The sequence below is a fragment of the Cherax quadricarinatus genome, chromosome 77, assembly GCF_038502225.1.
Source record: "Cherax quadricarinatus isolate ZL_2023a chromosome 77, ASM3850222v1, whole genome shotgun sequence".
NCBI lineage: Eukaryota > Metazoa > Arthropoda > Malacostraca > Decapoda > Parastacidae > Cherax > Cherax quadricarinatus.
Window position 1 is genome coordinate 19,211,178 of NC_091368.1, and position 27,620 is coordinate 19,238,797.

Genomic DNA, 27,620 nt, shown 5'->3' on the forward strand with positions numbered 1-27,620 from the left:
CTTAGGCGGGTTCTGTCAAATGTTATACTCGTAAATTTGTATCCTAGTGCGGGTTATTTATTAATAATCTTGCCTAATATTAGCCTAACCATATTGAGAATTTTACGTCTGGTCTAGGTTATGACAGGTTTGGTTGGGTTTGGGAAAAAGTACATAATACCTGCATAATATCAAGCACGTTTTACAGCATAAACTATTTATGTAGTAACTAACAAGCAAAAAATTACAGCCTTGGAATACTAGGATGGGCAAAAGTTTTGTTACTGAAATAATCTTAGTTATTGTGTATACAAATAATTAAATTTATCCGTGGCAATAATACTGTCTTAAATGCTTGGGTTAAATGGTTTGATGATGCGTTGCTGACTTGGCTGCAGTACTAGTGAAGGCAAGGGAAAAAATCAAGTGAATTATGGATATCCAGTAGTGAGTTGTAATAGTGGATGGTATAGGAATACCTCAAAGTTGTGGTAAGTGACAAACAACAGTTGGATTTTTTTTATTAATCAAATAACTGTTTGCTTGCTCCACATGTGTTAACATATTTTGATATATAGTTATCCAGAGGAACTTAGAAGTTAATCAGAGAAAATGAGCAAATACTTGAGAAATTGACTTTTTTGATAAACGAAATACCCATCAATTTTCATCCTTATTTGTAGAAAAGTGCCATAATTAAAAAAAAAAAAAAAAAAAAAAGCAAAAAAAGCAAAACCTACGATAAAGCAGACGGGTGCATAATTTTCCTCAAGAAGCGTCGCCTCAAACATCAAAGCCTCTTTTGCAACCCTTGACATTCCTGGACAAAAAAGGAGGATTCTCGTTGACAAACCCCTTGTTAATATAGATTTTGAACCACGTACACTTCACGGTCTCCGTTTTAAAGGACATCAGTAATATTTTTTTTTCATATTTGAAATCTTAGACACATACTAAGGGGTCGATGGTTTGATCCCCGGCACTGGTGGAAACTTTTGACACATTTCCTTACACCTGTTGTCCCTGTTCATCCGGAAGTTAGTAGGTACCTGGGTGTTATTGACCGTTGTGAGTGGCATCCCCGGGGGAGGTACCTGGGTGTTATTGACCGTTGTGAGTGGCATCCCCGGGGGAGGTAGTATATCTTAGATAAGGATGGGATTCGAAATAATCAGTTTAAAAAACGCTGTATACCTTTGATGCAACTCTTCAACTACTGTAACTTGGCAATGATTGTGTGAATTTTATCATAGCCAACAGTGCTATTAGTTTGAACATCGTGTATGTTATTTGAGATGTCTAAAATGTCATCAAGGTTAGCCACTGACAAACTTAACTCCTCCAAATTTAAGGTAGCAAGAGGCTGGACAAAATAACATAAACGCCTGTTGATTGAACTGTCGAGTAACTGAATAATCAATTTAAATATAGATCCCGTGTTGCTCTATCATCGAAGGCGAGAATGCACCAGTTCACACATCTAGAGTTGTTCAAATCTGGCATGAATAACATGAAAGTGCTGGTAAACACTTGGATTGGCCTCTACAATCTCTGGATCTACATATTATCATCTGTGAGGGTCAGTTGGAACTGCATATCAGGAACCGGTTTCCTCCACCGTCGTCTTTGCAAGAGTTTCAAGAGGTTTTGCCTGAGTAATGGCTCAAAATTTCCCTGGATACTGTTCAAATGCTAACTGAATCAATTTCTTTACGAATCTTACTGTTTTAGCTGCAAATGGAGGACCAACTCCTTATTGAAAATAAAAAAAAGTTAAGGAACAAGGTGTTCATATTAATTTGTTCCAACTCCATGCTTTTCTTATTCCCTGAAAAAAATTGACAGTGTAATTAAACCTTCAATTGCAAAAGTAATCTGTCAATTGCAAAAGTCTTTCTCCCATAGTTTCCATCCCTAGGGACAGTGAGTCAACTAGTTGCTGGGAGAACTTTCATTACAGTAGATTACAAACACTGGAGACAAACATGACTTAACATATTGAATGTTTAGATCCAACGGTCCCCTCAAGGGAGGTTCCTTGACGCTGGTGAGGGGCTCTTGATCAAGGGATTAGGATCTGTGCTCCAGTTCCTTGAATTGAGCCTAGATGCCTTCCATCCTCCCCCCACATGCGCTGTATAATCCTAGAGGTTTAGCGCTCCCCTGTGATTATAATAATAGGTGCAGCTGTACATCACCAGTCTTCAGGTGTATTTTGCCACACGCTGATATATCAGATTTTGTGAACTTTCCCATTAGAAAACTGATTCATTTTTGTAAAATAAGTTTTGTCTTTACTTTTGCAAAAGAGACCTTTATTGCCAGCATGCAGCGCTGTGTAACCCTAGTGGGTTTAGCCCTTCGTTTCGAATATAATAACAATTGTCACCTTTTTAACATTTTCGACTGATCTTCCAGACCCTCAATCTTTTTTGTTTATTAAATACTGACTCCACACCGCCGCAGTGTATGCTAATGTTGATCTGACTTATATTACATGTTGCTTCCTGAATGTTCCTCAACATTAATAAATAAAATGTCTTGGATAAACGCCGAAGACAAAATTAGCTTTCCTACCGTTGTAATTGTTATAACTGCAGTGTTTCACACTTTTGTAATTACCTTAAATTTGTAGTGAATTAGTTGATTTAGTGAATTACTGAAAGTAATTGTTACATTTTCGTTCTTGAATTATGTAATTTCAATTTAATGAACAAACTATTGCGTGAACCTCGATTTTATTTGGTATACACGAAAAACATTGTTATATAAATTATAGCATAAATTCAGGAATTACCTGTGCTAGGTCTCAGCCTCCAGCAATAGTAACAAATGTTAGTAGAAGTCCATTATTTATTCTCTGCCCCTGTTTACTGTCCCTTTTCTTCACTCGCTCTTGACTTCTCTTTGGTTGTCCTCTTTATATCTTCATCTAGCATCAAGCTTTTCTCTTCCCTTGTCAGGTTCGACAGTTCATGTCTGTTCTTCCCCACTGCCGTGTGCGAGAGCTCAGAAGTCTTCACTGGCTTCTAGCTAACCTTTTCTTTAATCACTTCCGGTCTCATTCTCGGGCCAGTGCAGTTTACACTGATGGTTCTAAATCCTCTGACGGTGTGGGGTTTGTAGCAGTGTTCCCGGACAGTACTGTACGAGGTCATTTATTAGACTCGGCTAGCATCTTCACACGTGAACTATATGCAGTTCTGATACCTATTATCCGTATTGTTTCCAGGCCTACCTCATCTTTTGTAATAGTCTCGGACTCCTTTAGTACGTTGCAAACTAACAAAAATTGAATTTGCCTCATCCCATAGTTCTTCGTATACAACTTTGGCTGCGCCGCATTTCTAGCAAAATTAAAGAAATTTTTTTCTGCTGAGTCCCAGATCATGTTGATGTTCAGAGCAACGAGCTGGAGGACTCTCATTCACAATCTTCTAGTTTCATATATAGGTATTCCATTCGCAGATTATTTTGTTTTAATCTCAAGACACAATCGCAACCGTTGGCAACAATGTTGGTCCCAACTGATTTATAATAAATTACTCTATCAAGCAGAGTTTAAGATCCTAGGCTTTTTATCATCGACGTCGAGGTTGGCAGACTACGCTTTCTCGTCTTCATATTGGTACACACGTCTGACTTACGGGTATCTCATGGTGAGGCGCAAAGCTCCACTCTGTGTGTATTGTCAGGTTCCAATTTGTCATATTCTGTTGGACTGTTTAGTGTATCATTGAGCACCGCAAAATTTACCTTCGACGTCGTCACCGCTCTATCACTCCCACTTTAACTTCCCTCCTCGATGATGGCTCCACTTCGACACAGACTCTGACTTTATGACAAAAGATTTATTATGCAGCTTTTGATTATGCTTCCTTCTGCACTCTTCACTGACCTTCACTGAAGCGTTGTATGACCCAAGTGGTTTAGTGCTTAGTTTTGATTACATTAATAATAGCCTCCAGGGACCCTTGATTACTAAGCTCTGGTTGTTCCAGCGTGATAAGGTGACTCCTGGCCAGGCGGATGTGTCCAATGAAATCATTTGTTATAGTTAATGTAAATTGATTATGATATTTAGGTCTTGATGGAAGAGCAAGATGATTAATATAAATTTGTTTGTTGTCCTCTACAGGTAAGTGTGGATGACTGCTCATCGTGGGACAACTCTGGCACCGCATGACAGGTATGTCTATCTTCCTACTTTAAATACACCTAATCAATGAGCACAATGTTGCTATCTGTCAGTGGTATTATTACTTGGGAATTATCGTTGGTGTTGCTTGTGATAGCTTGTAATGTGAAACTTGTGGTGAATACAGTATGTTCCAGACTAGCTCAGGTGATCGTGGTTGCCTGGTTGCCACGAGTCTACTCCAGAGTTTACTAGGGTGTGACAGTAGTCACCTGGATGTATTTAAGGTGTGCAGGATTACCACCACCAGTAAGTCAACACGTCATTTTCAGTAACTGCAGTAAATTCACAGTCCTGTGTTGCAGAAGACAACACAAACTTGTACATCAAAGAGTTGTTGATAATTCAGTATTGAACCTAAGAGTTTTATCCTAAAAATGTAATATGTAATTGCCAGCAGAACTGTTATATTTATCAATATTCCCAGAGTGTCATTGTCATTAGTCTGGCACGAACCTGGCACTGTTGTGGACGGGAACCTGGCACTGTTGTGGACGGGAGCCTGGCACTGTTGTGGACGGGAACCTGGCACTGTTGTGGAGGGGAGCCTGGCACTGTTGTGGACGGGAGCCTGGCACTGTTGTGGACGGGAGCCTGGCACTGTTGTGGACGGGAACCTGGCACTGTTGTGGACGGGAACCTGGCACTGTTGTGGACGGGAACCTGGCACTGTTGTGGACGGGAACCTGGCACTGTTGTGGACGGGAACCTGGCACTGTTGTGGACGGGAACCTGGCACTGTTGTGGACGGGAACCTGGCACTGTTGTGGACGGGAACCTGGCACTGTTGTGGACGGGAACCTGGCACTGTTGTGGACGGGAACCTGGCACTGTTGTGGACGGGAACCTGGCACTGTTGTGGACGGGAACCTGGCACTGTTGTGGACGGGAACCTGGCACTGTTGTGGACGGGATCCTGGCACTGTTGTGGACGGGAACCTGGCACTGTTGTGGACGGGAACCTGGCACTGTTGTGGACGGGAACCTGGCACTGTTGTGGACGGGAACCTGGCACTGTTGTGGACGGGAACCTGGCACTGTTGTGGACGGGAACCTGGCACTGTTGTGGACGGGAACCTGGCACTGTTGTGGACGGGAACCTGGCACTGTTGTGGACGGGAACCTGGCACTGTTGTGGACGGGAACCTGGCACTGTTGTGGACGGGAACCTGGCACTGTTGTGGACGGGAACCTGGCACTGTTGGGGACGGGAACCTGGCACTGTTGGGGACGGGAACCTGGCACTGTTGGGGACGGGAACCTGGCACTGTTGGGGACGGGAACCTGGCACTGTTGGGGACGGGAACCTGGCACTGTTGGGGACGGGAACCTGGCACTGTTGGGGACGGGAACCTGGCACTGTTGTGGACGGGAACCTGGCACTGTTGTGGACGGGAACCTGGCACTGTTGTGGACGGGAACCTGGCACTGTTGTGGACGGGAACCTGGCACTGTTGTGGACGGGAACCTGGCACTGTTGTGGACGGGAACCTGGCACTGTTGTGGACGGGAACCTGGCACTGTTGTGGACGGGAACCTGGCACTGTTGTGGACGGGAACCTGGCACTGTTGTGGACGGGAACCTGGCACTGTTGTGGACGGGAACCTGGCACTGTTGTGGACGGGAACCTGGCACTGTTGTGGACGGGAACCTGGCACTGTTGTGGACGGGAACCTGGCACTGTTGTGGACGGGAACCTGGCACTGTTGTGGACGGGAACCTGGCACTGTTGTGGACGGGAACCTGGCACTGTTGTGGACGGGAACCTGGCACTGTTGTGGACAGGAACCTGGCACTGTTGTGGACGGGAACCTGGCACTGTTGTGGACGGGAACCTGGCACTGTTGTGGACGGGAACCTGGCACTGTTGTGGACGGGAACCTGGCGCTGTTGTGGACGGGAACCTGGCGCTGTTGTGGACGGGAGCCTGGCGCTGTTGTGGACGGGAGCCTGGCACTGTTGTGGACGGGACCCTGGCACTGTTGTGGACGGGGGCCTGGCGCTGTTGTGGACGGGAACCTGGCACTGTTGTGGACGGGAGCCTGGCACTGTTGTGGACGGGAGCCTGGCACTGTTGTGGACGGGAGCCTGGCACTGTTGTGGACGGGAGCCTGGCACTGTTGTGGACGGGAGCCTGGCACTGTTGTGGACGGGAACCTGGCACTGTTGTGGACGGGAACCTGGCACTGTTGTGGACGGGAACCTGGCACTGTTGTGGACGGGAACCTGGCACTGTTGTGGACGGGAACCTGGCACTGTTGTGGACGGGAACCTGGCACTGTTGTGGACGGGAACCTGGCACTGTTGTGGACGGGAACCTGGCACTGTTGTGGACGGGAACCTGGCACTGTTGTGGACGGGAACCTGGCACTGTTGTGGACGGGAACCTGGCACTGTTGTGGACGGGAACCTGGCACTGTTGTGGACGGGAACCTGGCACTGTTGTGGACGGGAACCTGGCACTGTTGTGGACGGGAACCTGGCACTGTTGTGGACGGGAACCTGGCACTGTTGTGGACGGGAACCTGGCACTGTTGTGGACGGGAACCTGGCACTGTTGTGGACGGGAACCTGGCACTGTTGTGGACGGGAACCTGGCACTGTTGTGGACGGGAGCCTGGCACTGTTGTGGACGGGAGCCTGGCACTGTTGTGGACGGGAGCCTGGCACTGTTGTGGACGGGAGCCTGGCACTGTTGTGGACGGGAGCCTGGCACTGTTGTGGACGGGAGCCTGGCACTGTTGTGGACGGGAGCCTGGCACTGTTGTGGACGGGAGCCTGGCACTGTTGTGGACGGGAGCCTGGCACTGTTGTGGACGGGAGCCTGGCACTGTTGTGGACGGGAGCCTGGCACTGTTGTGGACGGGAGCCTGGCACTGTTGTGGACGGGAGCCTGGCACTGTTGTGGACGGGAACCTGGCACTGTTGTGGACGGGAGCCTGGCACTGTTGTGGACGGGAGCCTGGCACTGTTGTGGACGGGAACCTGGCACTGTTGTGGACGGGAACCTGGCACTGTTGTGGACGGGAACCTGGCACTGTTGTGGACGGGAACCTGGCACTGTTGTGGACGGGAACCTGGCACTGTGGACGGGAACCTGGCACTGTTGTGGACGGGAACCTGGTACTGTTGTGGACGGGAACCTGGTACTGTTGTGGACGGGAACCTGGCACTGTTGTGGACGGGAACCTGGCACTGTTGTGGACGGGAACCTGGCACTGTTGTGGACGGGAACCTGGCACTGTTGTGGACGGGAACCTGGCACTGTTGTGGACGGGAACCTGGCACTGTTGTGGACGGGAACCTGGCACTGTTGTGGACGGGAACCTGGCACTGTTGTGGACGGGAACCTGGCACTGTCGTGGACGGGAACCTGGCACTGTTGTGGACGGGAAGAAAATTGATATTTTTGACTTATGATGAAAATATCTAACATTGTATTTTATAAATATGACTTGTTTGTATCTATTAATAATTTAAGTTTAAGTGATGACTGAGAATTATGTAACAATAAGCAGTTATTTTCTGTATTAGCAGATTATTTGATGGGTTAAATGGAAATATTATCTAAGACTTAACTGACGTATTCCTGGGAAAATATTTTCTCTGGTTATTTTATTCGTAAACGATTTTGTCTTGACTGGTATTGACTGCTGCTTTTATAGACTAAAATCTAAATACTCAAGTTAACTGGAATTCTTTATGAACAAATAAAAACGTTTTTAAGAATAGTTTGCTATAAAAAAAATCAGCCACATTTCGTCTTTAAAAAATTCTCCGTTCAAGGGAGGTTCCTTGATGCTGGTGAGGGGCTCTTGATCTAGGGAACTGGAGCTGTGATCCAGTTCCCTGAATTGAGTCTGATAACCTTCCATCCCCCCCCCCTCATGCGCTGTATAATCCTACTGGTTTAGCGCTCCCCCATTATTATGATTATTGAAAAATTATTTTTAATTATATACTTCTGGTTAAGTAAAAAAACAGTATCTCTAGCGGCAGAAGTTATCAGTGTTCATTATCCTGGTAGTTAACAAAGTTAAGGAATATTGTGTGGATAGTAAAGTTGCTTCAATACTTGAAGCTTTTGTAAACACTTAGTAAATTGTATGTTTTTTTTAATAGAGTAGCAATGGGCATACTTTTCTAGTATGCACAAACACCAATGATAAATTAAAGTACCAGAAATAACAATACTAGAAATAATCTCCATGATCGGGCTTATCAAAGGATTTTTTGTTTTCCCAGCATCTTGATCTGTCCTAAAGATACAAGAGGCCTAATTTCAGTAGCAATTCCATATTTTTAGCAAGTTTTCAATCTTTACAGAACATGTAGAAGTTGAGAAGGAATATACCGACATGATCTTTTATTTATGGTGACTGTTTTGCGTACGTTATACGCTTTGTTGGGGATATTGAGACAGATGGGTTGCTACGAGCAAGATGTGGTTTAACTGGGCAACAGAATTGTCTTGTGAAAAATATGTATATTCATGTGCATGTTGAAGGTAATTTACTGGAGCTTCCTTCATGGTCAAGTTATGATGCACATGATGCTGATGATGCTGCTGCTGATGATGATGATGCACATGATACACATATGATGCTGATGATGCACATGATGGGGGGTAACATTAAAACTGAGGACAATCAAGAAGTGGAAAACTGTTAGAGACAGGAAGACAGAGAGAGAAAGAGAGAGAGAGAGAGAGAGATCAATGTAAAGCAGAGGCAAGAGCTTCCAGTCTATTACAATGTTCACTCTCAGTTTCACGTGGTAACTTCCTCTCTGCTAGTAATTAAAAATACTTCTCTTTTTTTGATTAAAATAACTAACAACTTTCTTGCAAACACTGTACTCTTCAGTAAATTTTGAAAATTTTATTTCAAAAATTACTTTAGTTATAAATGCATTACCAGTTATATCACATAAACCATACCCCGGCCGGGATTGAACCCGCGGTCATGAGTCTCAAAACTCCAGCCCGTCGCGTTAGCCACTAGACCAGCTAGCCACAATAAGATTCATCCAACTAAGTATATTTTACACCATAGGAAGGTTAGCACAGGCACCTCTGTGACCACAAATGCAAGTTTTTACAGACGCTAGCTGGAGATTCGTCTGTAAAAACTTGCATTTGTGGTCACAGTGGTGCCTGTGCTAACCTTCCTATGGTGTAGAAATATACCTAGTTGGATGAATCTTATTGTGGCTAGCTGGTCTAGTGGCTGACGCGACGGGCTGGGGTTTTGAGACTCTATAACCGCGGGTTCAATCCCGGCCGGGGTATGGTTTGTTTGCAATAGTGTCATTACGATTTCGTGAGTTATATCACATGTTGTTAATCTGTCTTCATCACATAAGAGGTTTCTCAGAAACCAAAATATTAGTTATAAAAATTTCTTAAATACAAAAATTAAAATAATTATAATACGTATTATAGAAATCTATATCAGCCCTGAATAACATTCTCACACTGTAGTGCTACAAAAGGAGATTAATGGATTTTTACCAAAATATACTTTATTAGTATTTTCTCAAGTTCTTTGGGGCCTTACAGAATTAAACCCCACATTAATTAAGAACACACATACTAACAGCCAAAATGCTTCTCGGGCATTTTTTTCAACGTTTACTAATTCATCAGTTGCTAGCATCTGTCTATTGACGAGGTAAGGGGTCCTTTGGAGCTGCGTAGCGAATTTTGATCAGAAATATTAGACCTATTGTCTTCTTCCTAGGATAGAATCTAAATGCCAGATAAATACCCTTTTCCTTCCCCTTCTCTTAGTCGGATGTAGAGTCCGGGGGAGACAGTGACCGGGTATGACTCCCGGTGTGACAGTCAACAGGTGTTGTGTGTCGCCCGCATCTATTGGCCAAGGCTAGTTCGGTCAGTTGAAGAGGTGCCATCCTGGTGTGTTGAGAATCTTGCTTTGCAGGGAAATGTGGAGGCGGGTTTCTGTGAAGGTTCACAGAGCTCTATCAGATCCTCAGAGAGTATTTGTCATTTCCATAAGAAGGAATTCTTATGGAAATGACAAGAGAGAAAAAATAATAACATAAAATAAACAATTTTATTAATAAGTAGATTAAGTAAAGAATATAAAGCACAAACATGAAATTAATCCTACTTGAAGTCAAAATGAAATATGAAATATATAAATAATAGTGATTCAAAGTTAATATGAACACAATGACGTAGTTGAGAATGGTGTCGTGCCGATGTTCTGGGCACGTAGCTCTGAATCATGGTATGGAACGCCGAGCCGTGGTTGATGAGGGTCACAGTGCACGTGACTGTTTACACATAATTATTATTATCAAAAAGAAGCGCTAAACCACAAGGGCTATATAGCTTTACACAGAGAAGACAGTTACCCCAGCACAAGTAGAGATGCTGACGAACAAGGATGACTGTAGTCCTCTGACCACCACAACACTTGTGGACCAGTTGATTCGCCAGTAAAAAGCCACTGGTGGAGTTATAACTGAGGGACGGCTGCTAGAATGGTGTGTGGCTGATGGTGTGTTGGCTACGAGTGAAAAGGGACCAATATAGGCAGAGATGTCAGAGTGATGTCTCAGATCTTGTAAAGATCTATGCTGCCCTACATTTCTCGCCTGTGCCGGATGACCCGAGCCGGCAATCAAGGCTAAAATAAAGAAAACCCTTTACCGGGCAGGACCGAGTGTAGTCGGTCCTCATAACGTGGTTTTTTGCGCGCGTCCTCCAACTCCCCCAGCGCATCTAGGTTCCCATTCTCTATTTCTGACCAATCACAGACCTTCCCTGAGTCGCCCAGGCTGAGCGGTGATGGCGGCTGCTCGCTTCCCATTGGTTGAGAGAGCAGAATGTAAACACTTCTACCTTGCCGGCGCCAAAACTCGTGTTTCTCGGTTGAGTGCTCCTTACATACTGAAGCATTTCACCCCGTACAATGTCGGTAAGTACTGATTTGTGTGTCTAGTGTGTAAATGAATAGTTTAGCCATATTTTGATATATATATGAAGGCGTTGTGAAGCATATTACGAGTGCACAATGCAAATGAAAAAAGTGCAACAAAATAGGACGAAGTACAGTCGTTCCTGCCCTTTTAGGTGCAGTTTTCAAGTTTCGGTATATAAATATTTCCATAAAATTTGGTAGTGTATATATGAATTCAGTAATGGTCTGGGTGTGTACAGAACGTTTTTATTGTCCTTCCAGATCAATAAGAAATTGTTCTACGGTGAGTCCTCCAAGGATAAGTCGAAATTTGTCTGTGTTTGGGATGACAGTGACTCAGATCAAGATCCAGATGACCTGGAAGTGGTGGAAACTGATGATGAATACTTGCCACAAGATGCAGAGGTGCCAACAGATGAGAAGGAAGCTATGCCACCATCCAAAAAGAAGAAATTGAACAAGAAGAAGATACTTGCTTACATGCAAGTATTGCAGCAACAAGAATAATCATGTCGCATCTTCATTTTCCTGTGCCACATGCAAAGTAAATCTATCCATCAAGAAGGATAGAAATTGTTTCATAAAGTTTCATTGCAGAAATTAGTGATGTAAAAGGATTGTTCTTTCTCAGGGAACTCAAGAATATTTCATTTGTAAGTTGTATCTCATTGCAATGTGTCATTGTTGATAAGTAGTTCCTACTTCTATTTTTTTACTGCTTATAAATTGTTCAGAAACAAGTTCCATTTATGTTTTTTATATTGTCTACTTTTATAATAAATTTAAAAAATATTTATTTCGTTTTTTTTCAACAATTGCAACCTTGCAACATTCTAAATTGTTATACCCCAAACGGGCAGGACCGAATATACTCGGTCTTCGAATATCTGCAATTGCCCGAGATGTTACTTTCACAACTCTGTTTGGATGGTCTCAGTGACCTTACATCGAGTGGCTCTATCTCCTCATACGAAATCACTTTCAAAATCTGCATTTTAGTCTGCCTTGCCCTCTGAAGGATAATTATATAAGTTACCACTCGATAAATCACTCACACGATAAGTGTGAGTGATTTAAAGAAAATGGTGAAAATTAAAATTTGACATAACACTGCGTCAGTCAAATAGTAATGAGAATAATTTGGAGCATAAAAACCCTAAACAAGAGTGAAGCTCTTACTGAAACCCAAACGCATACTTAAAGATTTGATGGGAGTCGCAAGTCAAGTGACTGACCACCGGTCGGAGACACTCGTCACCTCCCACCGGGTGCAGAAGGTTAGGGGAGAGGGAGAAAGAGTGGGAACTACACACTTACCCTAACTGAACAAGCAGACTGCCAGACAAACTACCACCACCATTCATTCATGCTTCCACCATTCCTCCCCTCACGGAAGATTCCTTGATGTTGGTGATGGGCTCTTGATTTACGGAATTGGATCTGTGCTCCAGTTCCCCGAATTTTTTTTTTATATTTTATTTAAAACTCAGGTGCAAAATATATGGGTACATAATCAATATGTAACAAGATACAGGCAGTGAACAATAATCAACTGTGACTACACAGTACTGAAGAAGCACATATATAATGACATCAGAACTATTACAATATAAAAATTAAATACGGAGACATCAAGTGTGAACAAAAGTGTCTCCTTACTATAAAACATAACACACAGGTCATCCTGTGGAAAGGTTCACATTCCAACTGTTGCAAATTACACTTAAGCGACCCATGCCTGATTACAACATACTGAAATAAAGAAATACGATAATCTCTTCGCATCCTAAAAATTCTCCTGCCACAAAAAGAAAGTCTACCGACCTGATTTTATAAATCTTATAACCCCTTTTTCTCTTCATGACAATTGCAATATAATCTGATGACCTCCCCCATATCATATATGTGTAAGTACATATTTTACTATACATAAAAACAAAAAATAACATTCCCGAAAAGTATACTCATAAGAGTATAATTACCTTACAATACCTTGATAAATACCATCGAATCTGATGTCCTTCCTTAGATCATATATGTTTAAATACATATTTTACAATATATAAAAAATTACAAGATTACATACCGGAAAATAAAACTCGGAGTATAATTATCATCCTACATGGCTACTCACACCTGAGTTAATACTTATCCTTTATGTAAAAAACCTTACAGATTTATACTACACATGTTCCTATAAAAAACCCTTCAACCCAACTCCCGTACATCACCTTTATTATCAAAAACAAGTTTCCCCTTTGAAAACCCACTGTTGACCATTCCAAACTCGCTATCACACCAAATTACCTTACTTTAAATAATACCACTTACGGCTTATGTTACACATTACTAAATAATGTCAGTCAGGTCACAGGATCTAACATAAACAACATAGATATATAATAATTGTGTCACATGACACTGTGACTGTCTTAAGTTGTTAATATACATATATACACAAACATATATATGCATAGGTAAATATATATATATATATATATATATATATATATATATATTTTAATATATATATATGTTAATGTTGCAGTTTAAAAACTGTAGTGTAAAGCACCCTTCTGGCAAGACAGTGATGGAGTGAATGATGGTGAAAGTTTTTCTTTTTCGGGCCACCCTGCCTTGGTGGGAATCGGCCGGTGTGATAATAAAAATAAATATATATATATATATATATATTATATATATATATATATATATATTTCACATCACACACACATACACACACACACAAATACATACACACCACACCTTTTATCATGCTTTACACAATAATTCAAATTTTTTTGGAACAATGTTTTTTTTGTCCTTGTATATACTGTAAAATACACAAAATATGAACAGTATGTAAAACCTAGATGAGCTCAAAGTAGTTGGTGTAGCCAAACGTTCATAATACGTTCATTATCCCCTCTTTAGTGGTGCTACTGCACAGGACACTTTACCTTAATTCTTTGTTAAGCACAACACTGTAGTGTTGCACTACAGTTGCAACACTGTAGTGTTGCACTTCAGTTGCAACATACCTCTCAAAAACAACAACACGTTTAACATAACCTTCCAAACCATACAAAGTCTCCAGATAACCTTACCTCATGCACTCACCCTCCAATACTTATATATCTCCGCTAAAAAGGAAAACGGTCCCTTATTAATCTATACTTAGTGTGGCACATTAATGAGTCCCTTTACTGTAATATTTCTGTACGAGTCCGGAAAAAGTGTTCTCCACTGTTCCCCATAAATGAGTTTATTTCTACATACCGTACGATATATTCCTGCCGCAATCGCCCTAATTCTAATCCCTTCCCTCTTTGTCCCTCAATCCCCAAGAAAAATACAAGAAATCTGCCACTATGTACATAATAGCTCTTCTCACGTCTTCAGAGACCCCTCGTACTTCGAATGTTAGGGCTCTCAGAATCTCTACTTTACCCCCGCCCATCAACCTGAAAACTCTTGCCAACCACAACCGTACCTCCCCCAACTCTTTACAGAAATAAACTGCATGAAAAGCTGTTTCCGGTTCCTCACACTTTTCGCATGTCGCTTCCCTCACCAAACCCATTACACACAAGGCAGACTTTGAAGCTAAAATTCCCATTACAAATCTATAAACTAACTCCCTCACCCTCGGCATTAATCTAAGCTTCCGGAAATCATACCAAATCTTACCCCAATTATACAAGGGGTATACCGATACCACTTGCATTTTTTCCGGTTTCCTACTCATCACCAACCTTCCAACCTTAAGTTTTGCTGCCTCTCCGACGACTAACAATAACCTGAGCATAGTCTCGCATTCAATTAATTCCTTTCCTCCCCACCACCGTCGCACATCCTCCATCACCTTCCCAACTCTTACCCCTCTCACCCCCACCCCTCCAGCACAAACCTCTGTTTTACATACATGGCCTTAACTCTCGGCCCCAGTGCCAAAAGTCCTACTCCTCCTCTTCGTACATTTGACATGACCACCTCTTTACTGAGCCATGCCCTCCCAAAACCCCACACACAACGGAGCGCCCTCCTCTGTATCTCATGTATCTCCTGCACCCGTAAAGGATACACCACAACAACATTCCACACTTTACTATACACCAATGAATTTATTATAATTGCCCTTTGCAATAAAGTAACATCCCCAGCTCTTAGGCTCCATGGAAATAAATGGTATAAAATACCGACACAATGGAAATATAAACACATATGCAGTATAATGTGATCCTTTATTGACTACGTTTCGCCCACACAGTGGGCTTTTTCAATTTTGTGACTTGAAAAAGCCCACTGTGTGGGCGAAACGTGTCAATAAAGGATCACATTATACTGCATGTGTGTTTATATTTTCTTAGGCTCCATATCCTTTTCACTACCTTCTCTCCTACCAACTCCGAGTTCACTCGACGAGCCTCCTGCTCATCAGCCATATATAGAACTCCACAAATTTTCAACCGTTCCGCCACTTCCCATCCAAACTCCAACCCCATTCCACCCCCCACCCCAGCACCTATCTCTAATAATTTTGATTTAGATCTGTTGACGCTCATTCCTGATGCCCTCCCAAAAACCTTCAAGACCCTCCCTATCGTTCTCAATCCTTCTACACCAGTGATCAGTACAGTTGTATCGTCCAAATATCCTACCACCACATTAAACCGCACCCCCTCCCCATGTAAAATCCCCTTTCCCTCAACCATTTCATAAAACGGGTGCTGTGTGCATGCGACCAAAATTTGAGACATAGGACACCCCTGTCTCAGACCCCTCTCCATTTCCAAAATCCTTCCCAACCTACCATTAATTTGCACCTGTATCACCGCCCCAGAATACAGTATCTCAACCCACTTTACAACTCCCTCACCAAATCCCAGACGTCTCAAACTGGCCCCCAGAAACTCCCTATTCACACCGTCATATGCATTCTCCCAATCAATACCTAAAATTCCACCCCCATTGCAACCCTTCAAAAATTCCCTAATCCGGCTATGCCCATCTCTCATGCTACGTCCCGGAATCCCCAACTGTCCCTTATGTAGTATACCTCCTATCACCCTCTTCATCCTATTCCCTAGTATCTTCGCAAAAATCTTATAGTCTGTACACATTAAAGATATGGCCCTGTACGTGCTCAGTGTTCTTCCCTCCTGCTTTTTCCTTACTAACACGACCACACCCGTCCGCTGTGTCATTCCTAACTTACCTTCCCTCAGCATACAATTCATTACCTGTACCAGACAATACTTTATATGGTCCCATTGAACTCTATAAAAATCATTCGAAATCCCATCTATTCCTGGAGCTTTTCCCATACTTAAATTGAGCACTGCCTCTTTCACTTCATCCATACTAATTACACCATCCATTCCAACTATCTCCTCCCCACACGTCCCCACGGCTTGCACCCCTTCCCCTTCCTCACAAACTATCCCAACTTTTCCCCTCGCACACTTCTTTTGAAACCAATAATCAGCATAATTACTCATTCCTTCAGTTGTCGCTAGCATTTGCTCCTTATAATATCCTCCCAAATCTTCACTAACCTCTAAGTTTAAAATAGTTGACTCCTTTTGCCTGATTTTAAAACTTCTCAAAACACTTCCCGAAGGCTTATCTCCCCACAGTACTGCTTCCATCCCCGCCCTTACCCTTATCTCATCAAATCTTTCATTATGTATTTCCTTCAATCTATCTCTGAGCAGCAATATCTTTTCGTACTGCCTTCCCTCCCCTTCCTCATAACACTCATTGAGCTGTTGCTCCAAATAATTTTGTAATCCATACCTCCACCTCGCCTCCTCCCGTCCCTTACGTTTATAAAAACCCGCTATACCTGGTTTAGCTTTATTTTCCCACCATTCCAAGATACTCGTCTCCTCCTCCCTGGCACCCCACAAATTTTGCCACCATTCACCAAACTCCACACTCACCACCTCACTCCTCACTAGTCTCGCATTTAACTTCCAAAACCCTGATTGTATCTTAACCACATCCCCCCAATCCAGCTCAGCCAAAACTGCCCTATGGTCAGAAAACCCCACGTCCACTGTTCTTACTTCCCTCACACTGACTCTGATGTATAGATTCTATCTAAACGCGCTGAATAACCTCTTCTGACAAAGGTAAACTCTATTCTCCAGGCCCCCTCCCCCCACATCCCTAACCCCTGCAGCCTGCAAAACATTGCGTAACACCCCTAACACACACCCCGCCCCCCTCGGCTCCACGTCCCCCCCCCCCTCTTATGACACGGTTCCAATCTCCTCCAATTACAGTGACTAAAGGTGAACCCCGTAAATGACACAACAAAATGTCTCTTACAAAATCCTCTTTTATTCTGACTGTGGTCTCCGCTGGCATGTAAACCCCTATAAAACATACTCTCGTTTCACCCCACTCACCATCCACCCTCACCACCCTCCCCCCCTCCTCCCACTATTATACGTAAGGGACTGTTTTCCTTCACAGCCACAGCCACTCCTCCTTTTAACCTCACAGACCCACTCACATATAACTTATAACCTTTCAGTAATAATGTACAGCCGAGCTTATAATTATGTTCTTGTATAAAACATACATCTACATTATACCTCCTGAGGAACCATTCCATCCAGACTCTTTTCACTTCATTTCTCAATCCATTTACATTAATTGTTACTACCTTGAATTACTTTAATAGCGGCGGCTTTCCCTTCCGCCTTGGTAGATGTCCTACTATACTTTCCTGGTGAAAAGGTTCTCGTTTGGCAGCCTGCCTGTTCAACCCTCCTACCTCCCCGTTGTCTTTAGAACTATTCATCCCTTCATTACCCTTCCCCTCTCCCCCCGTTTGGCTCACTTCCTTTTTCCAAGACTTTACCCCTGATCTGTGTCCTGGAGTGAGAACGTCGTCCATCTCCGACGTTCCAGCCGATCGCTTACGCGAACTTCCGTCACCACACGCTTCTTCATCTCTCGTTCCCTCCCTATGTACTTCTGCCACAACTATGTGCACAGTGCCATTAGTGCGCAAATTTTCCCCAACCACCAAATCATTATGTGATGTCACCGACATGTGTGTACTCCTTGCTTCCTCCAGACCACCCTCAACTTCACTTAGAAAGGAGCTTATAACCTCCTCCAGCAATCCATCCTGTGGTCCTTCACACTCGTTCCCGTCGTCGCTGCTGCAGTCTCTGTGTCAACCGGTAACGTTACACATTCGTTCATTGCCTCCTCTGCCTTATCAACTTCCTCACTCCAACGACAAGGTGTCGTTTTGGGGAGTACCCCAGTCTCCGACGCCTCTGTACCTTGCTGCCGACTTGTAGGCAATGGTATCTGATCCTTCCTTCCTGCTTTCTTATGGCATTGGGCTGCCATATGGTCATAAGACACACAATCTGCATGTCTTCCTCTGTCCTGAGTAATACATGCAGACCTGAGTCCTGAGGACATCCAGTAGCACATACGATGGAATTGGTTGCCGTAAGGTCATTTTCAGTAAATGATCCCTCAGGCAACCCCTCATAAGGTCCATTTTTCCACACTCCCAACTCAGCTGAGTGGATTTTTCCATAGTTACGGAAAACTGCTACCACATCATGCTCTGTTGCCTCAAATGGTACATTCCTTACTTTTACCCACGTCATGTAACTCGACACATCATGGAGGCATACCTCCACTGCAGTGTTCACGGCCAGTCTTCTCTCATGGTATTTGTTAACGATGCTAGAGTAGAAGCCCTCCTCCTTAAACTTGATGAAGATCCTTGTAATTCCATTTATGTCTACTCCATACAATTCTTCATTTGGTATGCCATATATCTCGCCGATGATCGTAGGCAGGAGCACCTGCATCGCTGAACTTGTAAGCGTTCCACGAACTAATTCGACACACACCGTATTTACACAGCGACCATGTCTCTCCGCCATTTTGAATATTCAAAACAGGGAAAACTGCGCAAAAAGCCAGCCTAGACAGGAGCGACTGCGCAGCAGGTCCACACGGCCCGAGAGCGATGCGAACAATGGCTCTTGATTTACGGAACTGGATCTGTGCTCCAGTTCCCCGAATTAAGCCTGAATACCTTCCACATCCCCCCCAGGCGCTGTATAATCCTACGGGTTTAGCGCTTCCCCCTTGATTATAATAATTCCACCATTCCTATCTAATAAACTTTTCCTCTCACTCTCCCCGATACCAAGTCTTATAGTCAAGGAATATTAGAAGAATTAACGAGGAAAATTTTTTTCATAAAGAACACTTGTGTAATTTACCAATATTCTACCGTCACCATTTTACCAGTCAGAGAAATGTTCACCTCAAGAGGCGACTGTTGGTTCCCTTAGAAGTCTTTAGGTATATCAGAGGTTTATGATCTGTTTCTAAAATGAATTCTTTACCTAGCAGATAAAACTTAAGTTTGTAGATACCTCACACATGGGCCAAACATTCCTTTTCAATAGTGGAGTATCTTATCTGCAGGATGAAGCTTACTGCTCAGGAAGCATACAGGGAAGGCAGTACCGTCTTGGTATTGGAGGCAACAATTCTGAAACAAAATGGCTTACTGATATCTGGAATCTTAAGTATGGGTTCATTAGAAGAAATGTTTTTTATTGGGTTAAATTTTTCCCAAGCTTCATCGGAAAATTCCAGAGGTTCCCTCAGACTTTTTAAGGTAGTCAGATAATATTAATTTAAGATCTGTAATATTGGAAACTAATTTTGCATAGAAATTCACAGAGCCAAGAAAACTACGCATGAGCTACTTGGTTCTGGTAAATTTAAACTCTGTTAAAGTTTAGAAATTACTAGGGAGAGGTTGTAAAAGAATTATTAGCAAAAATAAAACCTAGATATCTAATTTGATTGAAACCAGGGAAGCATTTCTTCGGTTTGACAATGAGGCCATGAGAGTATAACTTGTGTAAGACTGATGTTAATGTTTGGATATTCTTATCCCACGTGCATATCATTACGTAGATGTCGAAATAATGTGATACATTAGGCATATTACCCAAGACCTTTCTCATCAATGTCACGTAGGTAGCACAGGCTGTTACCAGGCCGAAGGGCATAGTTCAATACAGCATCAGTCCTTGGTGTGTAGGAAAAGCGGTGTACGGCGTCGAGGAAGGATCTAACATGACTTGGTGATACGCTTGCACATTATCAATTTCTGTAAGAAAGATGCGTTATAAACTTTATGAAGATTGCTATTTATGAAGATTGCTCTGAAATCAGTAGCAAGTCTATATCAACATTTTCTTTTTTAACCATCACTACTGGTGAGCAATATGCTAATACTGAAGGTCCAGTTATATTTAACTTTAATAACCTGTCTATCTCTCGGTCAAATGCATCCCTAAGGTGAACTGGAACTGGATATGGTTTCCATTTTATATGGTTGTCCATGCCTAAGTCAATCCTATGGACTACCGTGGAGGTGACACTTGAAATATCGGTGAAGACATCAGAAAATTTACCCACACATTTCAGTAGTTCACTTTTCTTATGATCTAAAGACGCGTTGATATTTACGACCGTAGTAACTGTTTTCAAGAGTCACCACATCATGTAGTTTCCTGTCATCTTCCAAATTAGATGTATCAATTACGCACAAATTGCACTCTTCAGTTTCTGTGTCCTGTTTGTGTGGAAAAACTAACTCAAAGTTATTAAGACAATTGACAGAATTTCTTCAATAATATTTCTTAAGAATGTTTATATGATATAGCTTGGGTTTCCCCTTGACCTCAATGAGGTACTCAACCTTCCCACAAATCTTCAAAACTTTATAAGGTCCTTTCAAAGCTACCAACAATTCGTTTGATTTTACTGGTAACAATACTAGACCTTCTTCCCTTACTTTAAACCTTCTCTGACTTAAGGTATCAAAATAAGTTTTATATTGATCCATGAATAAGCTTAACTTTTTAGCAACTATATCAGAGGTCTCCTCAGTTTTGGATCTTAGGCCAAGGAGAAACTGATAAGAACATAAGAAGGAACACTGCAGCAGGCCTACTGGCCCATGCGAGGCAGGTCCAGTTCTCATACCAGCTTAAGCCAATGCCTTAAACTAGTCAGGTCAAACACATTCACTTAAGGGAGGAGCACGGCATCTGAACTAGTAGCCCAAGCTAGTCAGGTCCAACTCACACCCACCCACACCCACTCGTGTATTTATCCAACCTATTTTTAAAACTGCACAACGCCTTAGCTTCTATGACGGTACTCGGGAGTTTGTTCCACTCATCCACAACTCTATTACCAAACCAGTGCTTTCCTTCCCGAATCTGAATTTTTTCCAACTTAAAACCATTGCTGCGAGTCCTGTCTATGGTAGATATTTTTAGCACGCTATTTACATTCCTTTATTAATTCCTGTTTTCCATTTATACACCTCAATCCTATCCTCCCTAAATCTATGCCTTTCTAGAGAGTGCAGATTCAGGGCCTCAGTCTATCATCATTGGGAAGATTTCTGATACATGAGATCAACTTTATCCTCCTTTGTACGTTTTCCAGTGCATTTATATAAATTCTGTAATACGGTAACCAAAATTGTGCAGCATAATCTACATGAGGCCTAACCAAAGATATATAGATGGAAATAAATGGTATAAAATACCGACACAATGGAAATATAAACACATATGCAGTATAATGTAATCCTTTATTGACTACGTTTCGCCCACACAGTGGGCTTTTTCAAGTCACAAACAGAACTACCTGGGGTGGAAGGAACGCGAGTATTTATAGTCAGGTTCAGAATGCTGAGGTCAGGTGGAGAATGCTGCATCTGATGATGTACCGAGTGGGGTTATAGAGTCTAAAATCTTGGGTAGCTTGGAAAGGAGATTGGACAAGTTTGTGAGCAGACCTTCTACAGTGTTCTTATGTGGGATAGCGATGAAGAAGCTTCTTGGCAAGTGGTTCAGCTATGTTATAGAAGCCACTATTCTGGTTGAAGTTGTCGGATATAGAAATAAGTGATGATTCCAGGATTCTTCGGTATTGAGTGTTGTCTTCTGTGGCGATAAGTCTTGAGTTTCTGTAGTTTATCAAGTGGTTGTGTGAATTACGGTGTTGTACGCAGGCATTCCTTGTGTCGTCAGACCTGCTTGCGTATTGGTGTTCTGAAATACGTGTTTGGAGGTCCCTTGATGTTTCGCCAACGTATAACTTGTTGCAGTCATTACAAGGGATTATGTATACCCCTGCAGAGGGTGGAAGCTTGTCCTGTCTATCACTGGTAATGTCCTTGATGGTCGTGGTTGTGGAGGTAGATACTTGAAATGAGGTATTGGAAAAGATGTTGGAAACGTGTTTGGCAATGGAGTTGGTGGGGAGGACTATGTATCTCTTCTCGGCAGTGTCTTCTCTGGGTGTGTTGAAGATGTTTAATGCCCGTCGTCTGCAGTCTCTGATGAAGTGACGAGGATAGTGAAGTTTAGAAAATATTTGTTCAATCATCGTGCATTCTTCTTCAAGAAACTCATTGCTGCAGATTCTGAGTGCACGCAGGAAGAAGCCTATAATTACACCACGTTTGGTTTTGGTGTCGTGGTGAGAGTAAAAGTGGAGAAGATCGTTTTGGTTGGTGGGTTTTCGATAGACTTTAAAACGAAGTTCGTGGTCAGCTTTGCAAAGCAGAACATCAAGGAAAGGTAGAGTGTTGTCGACTTCTTCTTCAAGTGTGAACTGGATTGAAGGCTCGACCTGGTTGAGCTTGTCTTGGAGAGCTTTAACATTGAAGCGTTTAGGAGTTATGAGGAGAATGTCGTCAACATAACGGAGCCAGGTGACAGACGAAGGAATAATGGTGGAGAAACGTTCGGCTTCAAGATGTTCCATGTATAGGTTCGCCAGGACCGCACTGAGTGGCGAACCCATGGGTAATCCAAAAGTCTGCTGAAAGAGGTGGTTTTCGAAAGAGAAACACGTAAAGCCAACACATAGTTCAACAAGGTCGATGAAATCGCTGGCTGGAATGGGAAGATCAAGTGAATCGTCAATTTTCCTGCGCAAGAGATCGATGGCTTGTGTAGTAGGTACTTTGGTGAATAGGGAAGTTACGTCAAGGCTGGAAAGTTTCTTGTTCCTGATGATGTTGCGAATGCGATTGAGATCACCCGAGTGTTTGAGATGTGCTGGACTGATAGTGCCCAAGAGTTTAGAGAGGTGTTTAGCGAGAATTCCTGAGAGCTGGTGGGGAGCACTGCCTATTCCCGAGGATATGGGCCTCAGTGGGATACCTGGCTTGTGAGTTTTTGGCAGGCCGTACATCCTGGCAGGTCTGGGGTTGCTGGGTATGGTGTGCAGAAGTTTCTTCCCTTGTTCTGAGCCCCTCAGAATGCGGCGAGTCCTTTGAAGAAAAGTTTTAGTAAGGTTGTCCACTTGGTTAGTTGTGAGAGGTTTGTAGGTATCTGGGTCATTAAGTAGATTGAGCATTTTGTTCCTGTAATCGTCAGTGTTCATGATAACAACACCACCTCCTTTGTCAGCGGTGGTGACACTGATGGTCGTGTCTTATGCTAAACCTTTGAGTGCATTGATGTAACGTCGAGGTATGATCAGTCCAGCACATCTCAAACACTCGGGTGATCTTCTCAATCGCATTCGCAACATCAACATCAGGAACAAGAAACTTTCCAGCCTTGACGTAACTTCCCTATTCACCAAAGTACCTACTACACAAGCCATCGATCTCTTGCGCAGGAAAATTGACGATTCACTTGATCTTCCCATTCCAGCCAGCGATTTCATCGACCTTGTTGAACTATGTGTTGGCTTTACGTGTTTCTCTTTCGAAAACCACCTCTTTCAGCAGACTTTTGGATTACCCATGGGTTCGCCACTCAGTGCGGTCCTGGCGAACCTATACATGGAACATCTTGAAGCCGAACGTTTCTCCACCATTATTCCTTCGTCTGTCACCTGGCTCCGTTATGTTGACGACATTCTCCTCATAACTCCTAAACGCTTCAATGTTAAAGCTCTCCAAGACAAGCTCAACCAGGTCGAGCCTTCAATCCAGTTCACACTTGAAGAAGAAGTCGACAACACTCTACCTTTCCTTGATGTTCTGCTTTGCAAAGCTGACCACGAACTTCGTTTTAAAGTCTATCGAAAACCCACCAACCAAAACGATCTTCTCCACTTTTACTCTCACCACGACACCAAAACCAAACGTGGTGTAATTATAGGCTTCTTCCTGCGTGCACTCAGAATCTGCAGCAATGAGTTTCTTGAAGAAGAATGCACGATGATTGAACAAATATTTTCTAAACTTCACTATCCTCGTCACTTCATCAGAGACTGCAGACGACGGGCATTAAACATCTTCAACACACCCAGAGAAGACACTGCCGAGAAGAGATACATAGTCCTCCCCACCAACTCCATTGCCAAACACGTTTCCAACATCTTTTCCAATACCTCATTTCAAGTATCTACCTCCACAACCACGACCATCAAGGACATTACCAGTGATAGACAGGACAAGCTTCCACCCTCTGCAGGGGTATACATAATCCCTTGTAATGACTGCAACAAGTTATACGTTGGCGAAACATCAAGGGACCTCCAAACACGTATTTCAGAACACCAATACGCAAGCAGGTCTGACGACACAAGGAATGCCTGCGTACAACACCGTAATTCACACAACCACTTGATAAACTACAGAAACTCAAGACTTATCGCCACAGAAGACAACACTCAATACCGAAGAATCCTGGAATCATCACTTATTTCTATATCCGACAACTTCAACCAGAATAGTGGCTTCTATAACATAGCTGAACCACTTGCCAAGAAGCTTCTTCATCGCTATCCCACATAAGAACACTGTAGAAGGTCTGCTCACAAACTTGTCCAATCTCCTTTCCAAGCTACCCAAGATTTTAGACTCTATAACCCCACTCGGTACATCATCAGATGCAGCATTCTCCACCTGACCTCAGCATTCTGAACCTGACTATAAATACTCGCGTTCCTTCCACCCCAGGTAGTTCTGTTTGTGACTTGAAAAAGCCCACTGTGTGGGCGAAACGTAGTCAATAAAGGATCACATTATACTGCATATGTGTTTATATTTCTAAAGATATATAGAGTTGAACAACCTGAGGACTTCTCTTATTTATACTTCTTGCTAAGAAGCCAAGGATTCTGTTAGTTTTATTGTGAACACTTATGCACTGTTGTCTTGGTTTCAAATTACTGTTAACCAGAACTCGTAAATTCTTTTTTCAATCCATAATATTAAGATCTACATTATTTAGTTTACATGTGGCATGGTTATTTTCCTGTCCAACATCGAGAACTTTTCATTTGTCTATATTAAACTGCATCTGCCACGTCTCTGACCACTGAAACAGTCTATTCAAATCATCCTGGAGTGTTTTAATGTCCTCATTTGAATGAATTGGACAGCCTATTTTGGTGTCATCATCAAATTTGCTTATGTCGCTATTTATTCCCTCATCTATGTCGTTTATTTACATTGTGAACAACACGGGGCCCAACACTGACCCTTATGGAACACTGCTTGTGACATGCCCCATTTCTGATTTCTCCCCATTTATGCAAACTCACTGCTACCTATTTATCAACCACGCCTCTACTCAGGAAAAAATTTATCCTCCTATCGAAAGCCTTATTGAAGTCCATATGCGCAATATCATATTCAGTACCATGATCTACCTCTTCAAATACCTTACAAAGAAAGTTACTAAATTCGTAAGACTGGAACGCCCCTTTGTAAAACAGTGTTGAGATTCATTAATCAATTAATGTGTTTCAAGACGGGTATGAATTGCTTCGGTAAATATAGATTCCATAAATTTCCCAACTATGGAGGTAAGGCTTATTGGTCTATCGTTCGAGGCTAAGGACCTGTCACCTGCCTAGTAAATAGGTATTACATTTGCCATTTTCCACTTGTCTGGCACTATGCCAGTTTGTAGTGACATTGAAAAGATTACGCAAAGTTCCTCTTTACATTCCCTCTTTGCATCCCCTCGCAAACAGTTCATCAGGACCTGGGGATTTGTTAGGTTTTGATTTCACTATTTGTCTGAGGACCATGTCACTAGTTATCCCAATTGTGCATAGTTTATTATCGTCCTGTTCTACATAATTTACTATTTCTGGAATTTCGCTAGTATCTTCCTGAGTAAAAACTAAGAGGAAGTACGTATTGAAAAGTTCACACATTTCCTTATCACTGTCAGTGATCTGACCTGAGTTACTCTTAAGTGGGCTTATCTTGTCCCAAATCCTAGTTCTGTAAACCTGAAAGAACCCTTTTGGGTAAGTTTTCGAATCACTTGCGACTTTTGCCTCATAATCTCTTTTTGCTTTTCTTATTCCTTTTATCTCTTTAATTGAATATATTGATTTCTTAACTGCCCATTCCCCCTTATGATACGTCCATATGTGCCTCTCTTTTGACCAGTGAGATGTTAGTCTATTCATCCATTTGGAATCATTTTTGTTAGTTCTAATTTCCCCACTCGGAAAAAAGTTGTTTGGGCAGCTAGCACTATGCTCTGAAAAATGTCATATTGACAACTAACACCACCAACCTAACCCATAGTCAGGTAACCCCAATTTACCACACCCAGGTAATTTTTCAGTCCAGTGAAGTTGGCCAAGCAGAAATCTTGGACAGAGACTCGATTGCCGATATCTGGGTAATTCCATGATATATTGAAACTAAGTGCTTTGTGATCGCTTTCCTCAAGCTCATCTTTAACCTTAAGATTATTAACTAGTGATTCCTTGTTGCCAAGAACCAAGCCAAGCAGGTTGCTTCCTCTAGTTGGTTCTGTCACAAACTCTTTTAAAAAGCAATCCTGAACAGTGTCAAGAAAGTCATTCGACTCAAGATTTCCTGTCACATTGTTCCAATCAATTTGTCTAAAGTTAAAATCTTCCATTAACTCTACAAAGCACAGGGCAGATAACAAAGCTACTCCTTAGGTTTAAGGAAGCACACTTTCTTTAAAATGGACTTGAGAAAGGAGTGCTGGCACTCAATCCTCCCATTACAGCTTGGATGATATGGTGTGGTGAAGAGAGGTTTCATTCCAAGAAGTTGGTAAAGTTGTTGCATTAGTTCAGATGTCAATTGTGGTCCACGGTCCGAGAAAATTTTTCTGGGGATGCCAACGCTGAAAAAAATGAACAGAAGACCTTCAGGTACCTCTCCAGTAGTTATGGATTTCAAGGGTAAGGCTTCAGGGAAACTTGAAGCATAATCTACTAACGTTAGAATATATATATGTCCTCTGGATGAAAGTGGTGATGAAGGACCAACGACTTCAATAGCTACCTACTCAAATGGTAACTTTAAGATCGGCATTTTGACCACAGGTACTCGCCGGGTACCTCGGGAAGATGACAGTTGGCATACTTTACATGATCTACAGTACGTAGTAATATCGGAAGACATTTTTGGCCAAAAACATGCTTCCTTAATTTA